This window comes from Eublepharis macularius, chromosome 5 (genome assembly GCF_028583425.1).
Source record: "Eublepharis macularius isolate TG4126 chromosome 5, MPM_Emac_v1.0, whole genome shotgun sequence".
NCBI classification, from domain to species: domain Eukaryota; kingdom Metazoa; phylum Chordata; class Lepidosauria; order Squamata; family Eublepharidae; genus Eublepharis; species Eublepharis macularius.
In genome coordinates, this window is record NC_072794.1 from 142723175 (window position 1) to 142736929 (window position 13755).

The 13755-nt window shown below is 45.8% G+C and overlaps 1 protein-coding gene across 1 annotated transcript in view; it reads left to right on the forward strand.

Moving 5' to 3' along the window:
* The first annotated feature begins 11226 nt into the window (after positions 1 to 11226).
* The window catches only part of SRC (SRC proto-oncogene, non-receptor tyrosine kinase), a 123837-nt gene continuing 121308 nt past the window's right edge, over positions 11227 to 13755 (forward strand). The window contains exon 1 of the mRNA XM_054979807.1: positions 11227 to 11498. The gene's annotated coding sequence lies outside the window, so the exon portion shown is untranslated. The remainder of the gene's footprint in view (positions 11499 to 13755) is intronic.

Sequence of the window (13755 nt, forward strand, 5' to 3'; positions counted from 1 at the left end):
CAGGGAAAGTGATTATGTTAACAATGTGTCCTTGTGCCGCTCCTGTGTTGGTGGCACAGGCCCCGGTAATAAGTAGCTCATGACCAAAAATCCGGGGGGGGGGGGTGCGCAATTAATTGAAATCCTTAAAAATCTCATTCAGACCCCATTTAATTTCATTCCAACGCATGCCTTATCTGCTTCAGGTGCACCCAGGCAGGAGAGAAATGAGAAGCCTTTGTGTGGGTTTGAAGAAGGCAGGGGCCTGCCTCAGTCGCTTCTGCCAGGATCAGAAATGCTTCACTGCCTGCTGCTTTCCACCTAACCATGCAAGATACTAGTGATGGAAATGTGCCTGAAGAATATGCAACATCCAGTCCTAACACGGAGGACTGATTTGATGTCTCCCCCACTCTTTTCCAAAGGCTCCAACCAGCTTACACAAATATTTAAAACTTTATATTGATAAGCAGAGGGGAGTTGAGAGGGAAGGCAGCAAAGTATAACCCGATCTTGTCAGATCTTGGAAGCTAAGCAGGGCCTGTGCTTGGATGGGAGACCATCAGGAAAGGCGAGATGTTCTGCAGAGGAAGGCAATGGCAAATGATCTCTGCTCCGCATGTGCCTTGCTGGGGTCTCCATGAGTCAGTTGTGACTTGATGGCACGCACATACATCCATAGAGAAGTGTCCCTATGTGGATTTGTTATCTGGATGTGCCCTAAAAGTGAGCCAAGAAAGAGGCCCCTATTAGGTCACCTTATGTTCAGGAATGCTATCTCATGTTTCCGTGGAGGAGGAAGGGAAGATTAAAGCCAGGTTTCAAGGCCTGCCTTCGATTGTATTCACAATTATTTTTTTTTAAGTAGTGTGTTTTAAGTAGAACGACCAGATGGTCTAGGAACATTATGCTTTCAAGAGGGGGCAAATGTTACTAAAAAAAACTTGGAGCACCAAAGGAAGGGGAGGTAGGGGCAGAGAATGGCACCAAATCTGCACTAACTCAGGAAAACTAATGGCTGTAAGCAGTGCAAAGGTAAGAACGGGAGACCAATGTCTTTAAAGGAGCAGAGAATTGCCTTGTGCAAGAGGAATGGGCTCAGACCTCCACTTGAGACCTGAAGAACTGCTGCCAATCAGAGGAGACAGTCCTGACCTTGATGGATCGATGGTCTGATCGAGGCAGCTTCCTGCGTGTTCATGTGGGCTCTTCAGTCAAGGACCGCACACACATACCCCCCCCTCCACACACAACCAACAAAGAGTTGTTGGTTTCCAAAGTTTTCCAAGGAAAGAGAATCCTATTAAACCGATTTAAAGCTGTGATACAGAGAAGCCCTATATATGAACAAAGGTTGTTTACTGTTTAGGGTATTGAAGGAGGTTCAAATCTCCATTCAGCTGTGAAATTCACTGAGGAATCAGGTCGGTCGCAGCCTTGCAGGGTTTCTGGAAGGAAGAGTAGAGGAATTTGTATGCTACTCTGAGTTTTTTGTGTTGGAAATAGCAACGTCTGGTGGTGTACAAGAAGGAAGAAGAGAAGACCCATACAGGGGGCAGCAAGGATCAGATAGGATAGTGAGGGTAGTACCTCTCTTCTCTGTTAAAGGTCATTTCTTTGTCTCTTATTGGGCTAAACAGGGCAATAGCCTCCTCTCTCCACACACATGCTCTCTACCATGAAGCCAGACAGACAGCTCTATCTCTGTCTCTCCTCTCTGCTATCAGATAATGTAGATCTTAAATAAACTCATTTTCACCTTTAATCAGTACTGTGCAACTACCGCTGTTATTTACCACTCTGCCAACAGTTTGGAGGAATAATGGGGTTAAAATATAACTCATGTCAGAGGCAAGATTCCAAAAAAGGGATTCCTGATTGGTAGGGGAGGGAAAAACTATACATGCTGCCCTAAACTTGGAGAAGGGCAGGTTTTAAAAAAAAAAAAATATATTAACTCCATCGACATTGAGGTATACGGCACTAAATTTAACTGAAATCTAGACTTCCCAAATCCTCATCCAGACCTCTGGATTTACACTCAGAGCTTTATGGAAGCATTTAGACATGGAACCAGCCTAGATCGCAATATGTAGCATACAGCCTGGCACAGGGGAAAGGAGACATACATACAAACCCCTCTTTAAAAAAATCACCACCCCCTTCCAGTATGTTTTGAGAGTGTTTCCTCTGACATTCTTAGGACCTGTCTGCTCAAGTGGGAGTAATGCATGGGGAGCGCCACACCCACCCATATTCTGCATCATGCTGCAAAATGAGCTAAGCGGATCTGGATTAGAATGAGAATGGCTGCATTCAGACATGACTTTAAGAAAGGAAGTGCACAAACCCTGCTTGTTGTGGTGCATGTGCATGTGACGTCACTTCTCCTTTCTGTCAAGGAGAATCCTGTTTGCAAATGAATTCTTGTTACCCTCAGCATATGGATACAGACACACCATTTCACGGGAAATAGACCACCACCACCCCAGACATACACAAATGATGACACAGTGAACCTGGTTTAAGTTCTGTCTCTGTGTGGAGGGGAAACAAATTCTGGTTAACTTCTGTTCATATCATAGGCAACTAAAGTTAGCTCGTAACTGGGATTATTTACATAGGGTGGGAGGGATGAAGCACATGCCCAAACGCAGCAAAAATGTCGGCTTATGCACATTCTGATTTACTGTTGGCTTAAAAAGACATCTGAATGCTCCCTTGAAGTCCCGATCAACCCTAAGATGTTGCTGTTCTGACTTTATCATCTTGCTGAAATCTATCCTTTTTTCTTGGGGAAATTGACTTACTGATAGACAGGTGTCCAAGGAATGGCTCTCAGTAACATCTATGGGCTGGCCTCTGGCCAGTTCAAATTCCATGCCTTTCTCTTCATCCTGTTTCTTGCTGTCTGGGAGAGCAAACACAAGAGAGGGTGTAGAGTTGGACATTTACAAATCAACATCTGACTCCAATGGCGGCCCTTTCAGAAATGTTCCATATCTGAACAAAATGGTAACATTATGGAGATAGCCTTCTGATGCAAAATAGAAAAGAGTCCAGTAGCACCTTTAAGACTAACCAACTTTGCTGTAGCATAAGCTTTCAAGAATCACAGTTCTCTCCTTCTGATGCAATGGTTATTCTTGTACCTTGCTGTCTGGGTTCAAGTAACCAGGCAGTGGGGCTGGGGCAGTTAGGGGAGGGAGTGACAGTACCCATTGACAAGAGAACAAGATCTTGTCAATGGGTGTTTCTATACTCTGCATTTCTGCTTTCTTCTAGTTATCTCACTGGCTTTGAGAGGGCTTTCTGATTCTGTATAACTACAAGTCCTGGTTGCTTGAGCTGTTCTGTCATCTGAGGCTGTGTGCATACTAGGCAAGTGGGATGAAACCTTTGCTGGTATATCCTGAAACAGGCCAGGGCAGTCTGTGGAGGGATAGAGGTACTGACTATGGTTCCATGACTATCTTGCTGTATGATAGATAGGTAGAGCCATCCAACCTACATGCCATGTAGAGGACAGAAGAAAATACTTTGCTTGTTCTATCCGGCAGGCAGGTAGAAATGCAGAAATGGAAAGAATAGAGGTACATACTTGCCTCCTCCCAGTTATTATTTTAAAACCTAGGTAACAGCTCTACTCTCTCTGCAGTGTATTCCAATCAACTGGACAGAAGAAATATACATACCAGACATTTTAGTTGGATCAGTGTATAGTTTATACACTGTGTACAGCCCAGTGGTAGAGCACATTCTTGCATGGTGAAGGTCCCTGGTCCCATCTCCATGGTGAAAGGACATGGGCTAAAGCTCTGGCTCATCAGAAAGCAGATTCCTTTGTTCAAGACGGCTCCCTAGATTTCAGTATTTTGACAGTTCTGAGTGAGTGTATTCTGTAGTGGTCGTATAGTACAACAACAGTATAGTATCGATGACAGATAGATGCAGCTGTAGCAAGTACTGAGACAAAGTAAAATACATTTGATCCTCAAGAAGCACTAGAATCGTACTGGGTTGGATCCAGCCACCTCTTCCGCTGATGAAAAGGAAACTACCCCAAAACACTCTTCTGGGGATCATCGGACCTGTATGTACAAAAGTCATGTGGGCAAGGGTGGTAGCAAGGAAGAGAACTGGGCAAGACTGAGTGAAAAGAACACTGACTGTAATAATAACCTATTATTAGCAATGTCCTTGTTTAACATGTGATCATTATTGCCCAATCGAGTGTCCTCATCACAACGCTCCAACTCATCTAGATTCATTTTGAGTCGCACCTGCCTTTCTGTTCACCTCAGTAGTCCTCATGGGATGAAGGATTGCTCAACATGGCTGCCTGTGTCCCGAGATCTTTTCCTTGTAAGTCTGTGTGATCACCTAATCAGTTTTGTGAGGCAAAACGGCCAACCAGACTGAAGGAAGTATCTCATCTTGAGAACCCTCATCCTGAAAATGCCTCAGGTTACACATCTCTCTTGAAGGAGGAGATTTATAGTTCTGAGGACGAGAAGTGGTTTAAGGTCACACACTTCTTGACAGATTTACATTTGATTGATGCAGCTATACACTTGACTTTTAATAGAACCACCCAGAGCACATATCCATTGTCGGTGGTAAAATGAGCTCCTTTGTGTGACTGGAATAGAAAGAGTTCATATTTGATTTGGAGTAGTTAGTTGAGGGGTTTTTTTTAGCTGCCTTGAGGATTTGATTAAGGGTCTCTTGATGCTTTGCTAGAATTATCCTTTATCAAATGGGTTGCTTTAATACTCTCTACAAAAATTTGCTGAGATATTTTTATGAGTGTTATTGTAAGCTACCATAAGAGCTCTTCTGAGACATGTGGAAGGATATACATTTCAAAAATAAATAAATAGATGGCTAGATTTAGCCCACCCTCTTCACTCTCCTGGGGCTTTGAGCCCATGTGGGTTTCCAGGCCCTGCATGCCAGATGGGGCTTGGGCAGTTGTGATTGGTGTGCAGAGGTGTCTTCTTGACCATTTGCATTGTGAATGGGTGTAATAATAATTAGACCTGCTTGGGGGACACAGATGGCACTAGAAGAATAAAATAGCTGTAGTGTTCTCCCATGCTATACAGATAGGGTCGTTACAGATTTGTGCCTAGAGCCAGAAGAAAAGCATGAGGGAATAGGGATGTGGCAAATTTTGCACTGAACAAGTTCAATGGTTGGAATTACCATGTTCAACTGTGACAGTCAGATATGAGTCAGTCACAAAGGTCTGATCAGTTCAGCTCCGGATAACTCAAAAGCTTGGTGAACTGATTTGCATTGCTGCCCCCCCACCAACTGTGCATTTATCTATTTACTTCATTCATACCCTGCCTTTCTTCCTGGTGGGTACCCAAAGCAGCTTACATCACTCTCCTCCTCTCCATTTTATCCTCACAACAACCTTGTGAGGTTGGTTAAGGCAGAGAGTTTGTGACTGACCCAAGTTTCCATGGCAGAGTGCATGCATGAAAACACTGCCGATCCAAACATAACAGCAGCCATTGACTTCACTAAGGTCTGGTTTAGACCATCAGCAAATTGGATGATTTTTTTTTAAAAAAACAAAGCATTTATTGATGATGGATTTGTATGACTTGTGACTGATTTAACTGTCCATTAAAAACAGTCCATGAAACAGTCCATTAAAATTTGTCTTCTTGTTCACGATTGGCAAATGGGACATTGGTCAAACTGGTGGGTATTTGAGCATCCTTATGAGAAAGTCCTATGCAGAGAACCTTTGGTTTCTGATATATGGTTCTGACACATGGTTGTCATTTCATATATCTCTTCTCTGGCAGGACCACTTCACACACATTTCTAAGTGTAACCCTAAGATGTCTTAACTGTACACCTAAAACCATGAAGTTAGAAAGTGGGCCATATGTCTGGGATTGCATGTCCTTACAGGTACACTCATTAGGGAGCTGTGATTAGCTGTTACTTCCTGTTGACGGTACAGTGAAAAACCCAAGCTTACCTCTACATAATGTATGCAGTGGATTTTCAATACACCCTGCTGGGGTGATTACACTGTAGCTTGTTTAAGGCTATTTTACGTTATATGCTTCCTAGACTGGAATCAATTTCATACAGAATAAAATGTGTAACCCACTCATGATTACCACTCATGAAGATCACATGCCTCGTGCAATTTTGTGTATGCATGTAAGCTGGGAAACCATAGCTTGATGTTTTGATGTACATGAAGTTTACGCATGGCATGGCACACACAAATCACATATAATAGTCTAGATATTCCTGGGGCCATGTTAATCTTTTCTGTATCAGCCCAAATTTTAGTATATGTGCTTGTCATACTTTTTTTTTTTTTACAAAGAACTCATGTGCATGTGTACAAACGTGTGTGCAAGATCCTTTATAAAAAATAAGCACATGTGGTTAACATAAAGCTTGTATCAAGTATAGTTTGAGAAAGCACAAGTAATTCAAATGTACTTCATTTTCTTTTTTCTTTTTTTAACGGTTAAACTAATCCTAACAGTGCAATCCTAAAACCACTTGCCGGGACATAAGCCACACTGAATAGACCTGCATGGGCTCCTGAGCAGATCTGCTTAGGATGGCCGTGTTTGTCACCTATAGAGAAGGTTTTCAAGTCTGGGCCCCCACCTGTAAGAGGCGGCATATTACCCTACAGCATCTCTTTGATCAACAAAATTATTTGCTATCCAAAGTCCCAGGTTATTGCATCATGTCATACATAGCTGCCCCGGGAAATTAATATCTCTGCAAAGTTGCATAAACCAGTCTGTCTACTCTCGCTTTACAGCTGTTCTACAAACACTGTACATTCCATGCAGGTATTACCGTGCCTTGCTGAAGCCTCACTGTCTAGTCCTGTGTGAACTAGAACCAGATATTAATTGCTTATTCCATACATTTTATTTCGTGAATGTGATTCTCATCATGCCACCGTTGGGGGGGGAGGGATGGCAGTGCTGATAGAACATGTATCCGAATCTGGACCTACTATAGGGGACTGCCATACACTGTGTCAGAACTTTCATCTTTCATATCCAGAACAATCTACTTTTAACGGGTCTCGGGTGGAGGTTCTCCCAGCTTTGATATCTGCAATCTTTTAGTCAGTAATACTAGGGATTAAATTGGAGACCATCTACATACAAAGCATACGTTCAGCAATGCCAAACAGCATATGCTATGGGTTAAGCTATAAAGCAGGAAGTGTCCTGTTTACATGAGGATAATTATGTGACCCTTCTTTATGTGACCCTTCTTGTTGTTAAAAGAAAATTTGATAGCCCCCGCTGGACACTCAAAAACATTATGTAAGTACTAATTATTGTTATTGACATCCTAGATATAGTTTGTATTTATCTTACAGCAAGATTCCCATTTTCAATATTTTCTGATCATTCTATAAAACAATCACACATATTTCTTGTGTTTCTTATATAACCAAATAAGAGTTGCAGGACTAGCCGCTCCCTCTTTGAGCAAAGAAAAGCTTTGGTCAAGTCTCAACACTCAAAATCTCCTATTATTTTAGCTGTATGTGTGCAGCAGCAAAAGGTTCAATCCAGGGAGCTGAGTCATATCTCCTAGAGCTGATTTGGACAAGTTTCTTCTGCCTCCAGGGACTGTTTTTTTAGTCAACTCAGTTGTTTATTGATTCATAGTGTAGCAGGGTATGTGTATGTCTGCTGCATTCCTTATTTGACAGTGATCTCTGATAGCTGATTCCAGTGACACGTTCCCAGTTTAAACTTTTAAGATCCAGTTCAACCATTCACAGGTACTTGAATACATGTACACATGTTTAATAATAATAATTATAATAATAACATTCAATCTATATACTGCCCTTCAGGACAACTTAAGGCCCCCTCAGAGCAGTTTACAAAGCGTGTTGTTATTATCCTCACGACAATCACCCTGTGAGGTGGGTGGGGCTGAGGGAGGTTGGAGAAGCTGTGACTGGTCCAAGGTCACCCAGCTGGCTTCAAGTGGAGGAGTAGGGAATCAAACCCGGCTCTCCAGATGAGAGTCCTGCCGTTCTTAACCACTATATCAACATCAATATAAGATTTATACATAATATATACATATAGTGGTACCTTAACCACTACACTACCATCAATATAAGATACATACATAGAGTGGCAGGGACAAGATGTCCAAAGATTGAATCCTTTGCAATGTCAGAATATCAGGAATGAATCTGACCTAATTCAAATAGCAAATAAGCGTTGGAGAAGTTTGTTAGTTTTGGTGTCAGGTTCACATTTGACTGCAACAAACGTAATGCAGATTCGAGTCTAGTAGAGACCAATAAGATTTCCAGGGTATAAGCTTTCAAGAGTCAAAGTTCCTTTAATCAGATACAGCACAAATATAACACAGACTCATCTAGGAATCTATTGTCTCCTCTTGTCCTTCCTTTCTTCCAAAGCCATCTAAGTCCAACAGTTTCCATCAATAGTCAAATGTAGGCACCCTGGTCTTGCAGCTGTAATGGAGAGCCAAGCTGTAAAACCAGGACACCTACATTTCCCATCAAAACTTGAGGTAAGCTGACAAGTGTCCAACCTGTGTCAGGCGTCACTTGTAGCTTGGCTCTCAGTGATTCTTTTCGCTTTGTATGGACTTTTAATGTATTGGATTTTAAAAAGCTGCTTACCTGAGAGAGAGAGAGAGAGAGAGAGAGAGAGAGAGAGAGAGAGAGAGAGAGAGAGAGAGAGAGAGAGAGAGAGAGAGAGAGCTCCCCTCAAGTCACAGCTGACGTATGGTGACTGCATAGGGTTTTCAAGGCAAGAGATGCTCAGAGGTGGTTTGCCATTGCCTGTCTCTGGATAGCAACCCTACACTTTCTTAGTGGTATCCCATCCAAGTTCTAACCAGGGCTGACACTTCTTAGCTTCCCAGATCTGATGGGATCAGGGTAGCCTGTGCCATCCAGGGCAGATCTTGAGCTTAAATCCCATTAAATGCAGTTAGCTCTGCATAAACATGCACATGTTTATAGGTTGTAATCCTATGCATGTTTACTTAAGAGCAAGTTCTGTTTAACTCAGAGGGATTTATTTCTGAGTAAGCATACAAAAGACTGAGCTGCCAACCTATGGCCATTTAGCTAAGTTAAGCCCCATTTATTTCTAAGTATTTGCCATTTCTGGACATGGAGCAGGGGTCACTAGGGGTGTGGGGAGAGGTAGTTGTGAATTTCCTGCATTGTGCAGGGGGTGGACTAGATGACCCTAGGGTATACCTTCCAACTCTCTGATTCTAAGTACAAAAGAAAGGAGCAACGTTTTATCCTTGCTCAAGCTGGCTATAGGCCACTTCTGCATGTGGTCTGAGTGGATCCTGACTGTGCAAACTTTATATATATACCAAGTATGAAAACTAACAGTAGGGCCCAGAGGGTCCAGGAAGTGCAAGATTACATGTAATGCTGCACAATTCAAATCTAATCAAGATAAAAACCTAAGCCCATTCACTAGTTATGCTAAGATAGTTCTTGGTTGGTGAGTCCCATAAATTGCCTTGATTGCATTAATTCCAGAAAGCTAGCCAAGTCTGTCTGTAGCAGCAAACCAAAACCAGAGTATAGGGGTACCCCAAAAGACTAACAAAACTGAGGTACCACGACCAGACTCCTGTTTTAACGTAATGAGTGAGAAATCTTAAGCCTTTGCTGCGTCCAGGCAAGGTGGTCGCGTGAAACCTCTTCACAAAACTCTCTTCAGCAACGTTGTTAATCTGTCTTGTTCTTGCTGCAACACAAAGGCTCAGCTTCCACCTCTGGAACTGTGGCCTCATTTAGAAGAGAAACACGCAGAGGGCAGCGCTCTGCGGCTGCAAACCTCGACGCGCTTCCTCTGAAGCGGTGGTGGAGAGTGCCCTCAAGTCATAGCTGACTTATGACGCCCCCTGGCGGGGTTTTCGTGGCAAGAGGTGGTTTGCCATTGCCTGCCTCTGCAACCCTGGTCTTCGGTGGAGGTCTGCCATCCAATTGCTAACCAAGGCCGACCCTGCTTAGCGAGATCAGGCTCACTTCGGCTAAGAAAACACCGTTTAAAACCAGCGCGGCTGGGCTCCGCAGGAGGAAAAATTCAGGAAGCGGTGACGACGAGCCCCCGCATAGAAGGCCGCCGGGACTTCTGGCGCTCTCCAACTGCGAGGTTGTCCGGCGCCGCCTCTCCCTTACCTACACTTCTTTTCCTAGCCAGCCTCTTGCCCGGAGCAGAAACCAAGCTGACCCCCTCCAGGCAGACAACCCCCCTCGGCGCCGATTCCTTTCCTCGCTGCTTTTACGTCCCACCTCCTTCAGCTAAAACCAAGAGGGTGCCTGCTGGAAAAGCGAGTGGCCCAGGAAAGAAGGGCAGGATTGGAGTCCAGTGGCACCTTAGAGACCGACGACATTTTCAGGGTATAAGCTTTCCAGAGCCAAAGCTCCCTTGCGTCCGAAGAAGGGAGCTTTGATTCTCCAAAGCTTATACTCTGGACATTTCGTTACTCTCTAAAGTGCCTCTGGACCCCAATCCTGCTGTTCTTCTGCAGACCAACACCTACCTGAAAAAACCATCTTCTAGGATAGTTTCAGGTGGGTAGCCGCGTTGGTCTGCAGCAGAAGAGCAAGATTCGCGCTAGAGACCCGCGAGATTTCCAGGGTGTAAGCTTGCGAGAGTCAAAGCTCCCTTCGTCAGATACCCGGGGAATCGAACGGGTCTCTAAGGCGCTCCTGGACCCGAATCTTTCTTCGAGGAAAGAGGCTCCCCCTCCCTTTCTCGAAGGCGGCTTCCGGTGTTGCTGCCATATTCCTTTTTTGGAAGGGGGAGGGGAGAGCGGGCTTGTGACTGAAATAAAACCGGGCCGCCTCGGAGCGTGGCGGCTCTAGGCGGAGGGAAGCGCGGCGGGCTGGGCTGGGCTGCTCGGCAGAAGGCGCGTGTGCGCTTGGCTACCTCTCCGGGCCCTTGGCCGGGCGCCGCGATTCGCTTCGGGGAAAGAAGGTGCCCGAGAGGCGCGGGCAGGCGAGGCGGGCGTGCACCTCGGCTGCTGACATCACTTCTCGAAACCGCTCCAAGTTACAGGCGCTCTCCGCAGCCCTTTGCTGCTCTGTCGCCTCCAGCCCGGGCCGGGGCGCGTAGCCGGCAGACGGGGCTGAGTGAGGACGTCCCTGGGCCAGTCTGGAGAAGACGGCGAGAGGCGCCTGCCCGCTCCGCACAAAGCCCGGCGCGCCGCGTCCTCGCCTCCTTCGCACCCTCCCTTTCGGCACTCTCTGCGTTCGTGGGCAAAAGAAGCGCCGGGATGAGCCAGCCGGAGAGCGCCTGAGTGTCTCTGGCTCCCCCGCTCCGGATCGTTTGCTTTCACCCCACTCCGCCGGTTCGTTTTCCGGCTCGGCCCCCCTGCGAGTCGCTGGGCCAGGAGAAGAGAGGCGGGGAAGAGGGTTGGAGGAAGCCAGCCGCCTCCTTCTGGCTCGGGGAGGAGGAGGAGGAGGAAATTGGAAGGTAAGGGACTGCCCGGCGCTGCTCGCAAGAGGGGGCGAGGACTGGCTCCTCAAGGCGCCCAAGGGCCCTGCCTGCCTTCCTAGCCGGCTGGCCGGCGGCGTGTGATATTGACCAGCCGGCGGCTGCAGTTGACCCGGAGCGCTTTGTTAATAGCCCGCCTTGGGAGAAAGGGAGGGGGCTGTGGCGCTCGAGCGTCGTTCTTGCTCCTCCTCTGGAAGCCACGGCCGTAATTTCCCCCGAGTGGCACCGATTGGTTAAGCCTCGGGGGACTTCGAGAGGAGGCAAAGAAAGGTATTGTTTAAAAGCGTCTCTCTGTCTTTTCTTTTCCGCCTGTCTTTGTTTGGGGAGGGGGGTTGTGGAGGATGAGCCGGCCGTGGAGAAAGAGAGGAAGAGCCCGATGCGCGCCTTGTTCCGACTCTCTCTCTTTTGTTATGATCCCGCCCTGGATCGGCGGTGACGATTTGGGTTCTCTACAGAAATAAAGACGCTCCCACCTCCCGTAGTACGTTTCAAATCTTGGGGGAAACAAACAAGGACAGGACGAGGGGGAACTGCATCTAGGCCAAAATATGCAATATTAATAACACCCGCTTCTATGGTTTCCACTCCATCTCCTTTTACTCTTATTAAAATATTCATTTTCAGGGGGAGTTTGGAGGTCGAGTAGGGTGGGAGGAGGGAGGTGTGTGCCTACGTGGTCGTAGTATTATCTGGGAGCACGCCTGCGCCTCTGTCTCTGCCGTACAACCCGGGCACGCCTTAAGCGGGTGGTAGGATTAAATCTTGTGGAAAACTGGAAGCTGTTTAAGCAATAAATGGGGCAATCGTTGCCTGTAACTTCTGCTGCTTTATACTGAAGCCGGCATCTGTGTGTGTGTGTGAGGGGGGGCAGGTGTCATACACAACCCACTTCATTGTCAAGGCGTCTGTCATTCTTCAAGCTCTGAGGCAGTTCTCCTGAAGCTGAGAGAAGAGGGCAAAGGTAGGTGGGTGGGTGTGTTTTTGTGTGTTTGTGTGTATGCGTGCCCTTCAGAAAAATTACAAGAACTCTTAATGTGGTGAACTCTTGAGCAGATTCCAGGGGAAATGATTGACTGGCATTTGCAATTCGAGTGATGGATCCTTGGTCTCTGTACTGATGTAGCTTGTCACTGACCGGGCTTGAAGTGCTGTTGAGTGCTTGACCCCCTGGGATGGACATTCAGTCATTGCCTCTTTGTATAAACGTGTGTGTGATGTTGTCTAGTGAAGACTTGGCTGGCTGTTCCATCCGGGGTTCCCCCCCTCAAATGTAAACCTGCTTCTGTGTTCTGCCTGGCAAGAGTATCTGCTGCAAACTAGGAAATCTCTGGTTCCATTTTACCCCTGCCACAAAGTAGGAAAAGAGGAAAACCTAAATTGAGATGGCTGGACTCCATAAAGGAGGCCACGTCCTCCGGTTCACAAGACCAGAGCAGGCTGTAAAGGATAGGGACATTTTGGAGGTCTTTCATTCATAGGGGTGCCATGGGTCAGAAGCCACTTGACAGAACATAATACACACACACAATCACTAGGTGCTCTATCAGCCCGGGCTGATATGCCCTGAGATGATGCCTCGCAGGACCCAGAACATGGAAATGAAGCACTCTAAACACATGAGAAATGTGCTACATAAATGCCAAGTATGGATAATGACAAGGAATACATTATGTAATACAGAGAGAGAGCGCGATGTGTGTGTGCCCTGTACCTCTGTGTTGCATCAACTTCCGATTGAGAATCTTAAGGAGTGTTTTGATAGACCTTTACTTTGATCTAGCTCATCTGTTTATAACAGTGGCGGTGATGCCAGGGCATGAGGACAACTGCTGGTCTCGAAACCCTGCTACTCAGATGGAAGGTCCTTTATTTAATGACAGAATTTCTGTACCATCTTTCCATTTTCGCAAGATGGCTAAAATCTTGTTTTTTGTTTTAAATAAAATAAAATAAATCAATTGAAAGTTGGCAACAGCACATAATTATCCAAATAGAAATACAAACCAGCATGATAAAACACCTGCAAAGCAAACCAAGACTAATCGGGCAATCCTGTTTTGAGTTACTCCAGGCAGGCTGATAGAAGAGGTAGTCCTACAAAGACTTTGTGAGATTGGACATCAATGATAATTTCAGCAAGCCTCAGTTAACCATCTGGTTGTTATATTCTTGACCAGTTGATTATCATAGGGAGTTGCTATCAGCAGATCTAGCTTTCATGTGACTGTCTAATCCT